Source organism: Buceros rhinoceros, unplaced genomic scaffold, assembly GCF_000710305.1.
Source record: "Buceros rhinoceros silvestris isolate BGI_N320 unplaced genomic scaffold, ASM71030v1 scaffold18527, whole genome shotgun sequence".
Classification (NCBI taxonomy): domain Eukaryota; kingdom Metazoa; phylum Chordata; class Aves; order Bucerotiformes; family Bucerotidae; genus Buceros; species Buceros rhinoceros.
This window is the reverse complement of record NW_010420627.1, coordinates 33918-35023: the sequence shown is the minus strand read 5'-3', so window position 1 is coordinate 35023 and position 1106 is coordinate 33918.

Here is a 1106-nt window from a genome sequence, read left to right as displayed (position 1 = left end):
GAGTTCCCGGCCAGCCCGAGTCTCTGGAGTTGCTTTACGCGAGGAGGTGACACCCCCAGCCGGAGCGTTCCCTACCAGCGATCCCTCTGCCTTGTGCTGCTGCTTTTGATTATTGTACAGGGGGAACAACAGGGAGCACCGCCTGGTTTCGCGTAGCTCCTCGGGACTCGCTCCGTAGCTATCTCATTTTCTTGTGTTGGTTTTGCCACGAGGAAGGTGTGTTCTGTAGATAAAAACCAACAAACCAGAAGCAAAGGACTTGCTGTGAGTGCTGCCTGCTCTCTGCCTGTACCGGCATTTCCTTCTTCAGTGACTGCTGCTGGCATTGCAGTGTCCTTCACTGGTGAAGGTGCTGTTTCCAGCTGTCCCAGTCCTGGCTTCTTGGTGATGTGATGTGATGTTTTGGGTTGTAAAAATGAAAAAAAACAAACCCAAACTCCTTTCCTTGACTGTCCTTCACTCCAACCAGGACGTCACCCTGGCAGCCTGGCTGGGTTATCAGAGCTCAGCGTGTGCTGGGACCCCGATGTGCTCTTTGGCTGTGCTCGTGCCTGAGGTTTTAACTGGGGACGAGGCAGCAGGACCCCTCGCGTGGGCAGCATCTTCCCTTTTGTTCCCAGAAGGGCTTGTTTTACCCAGTGGTTTCCTGTAAACCCTCAGAAAACCTGGCTCCAAAGCTAAATGCAGTCCCGCAGAACCAGAAAGCATCTTATTTACGAGATAATGTCTCAGCCTGCAGAAAACAGCCAAACGCTGCTCTGTTTCTGTGAGGAGAGGAGGAGGGTGGCGCGGCCCTGCTTCGCGGCGCTCCCGCTCCGTCTGACAGACCTTCCCCACGCTCCATCCCGGCCGCGCTCGCACCGAGAAAAGCATCGCTCTACTCACCTGTCCGGGTCGCGGATGGGCTCGAGGCAGCGTGAGAGACCTTCGAGCCAGGCGCTCTCCGGCTGCGATCCCCAAATGCAGGAAGGCTGGCCCTGCTGAGCTTACTTTTAGGCATGGAGAAGGGGAATTCCCCATGATGGAGGCCCCAGACAGCCTCTGTGTGGTTTTGATAAGGAGCCAGGCACCACTTAAAGGGCTCCCCTCTGCCGTTCGGTCCAGGG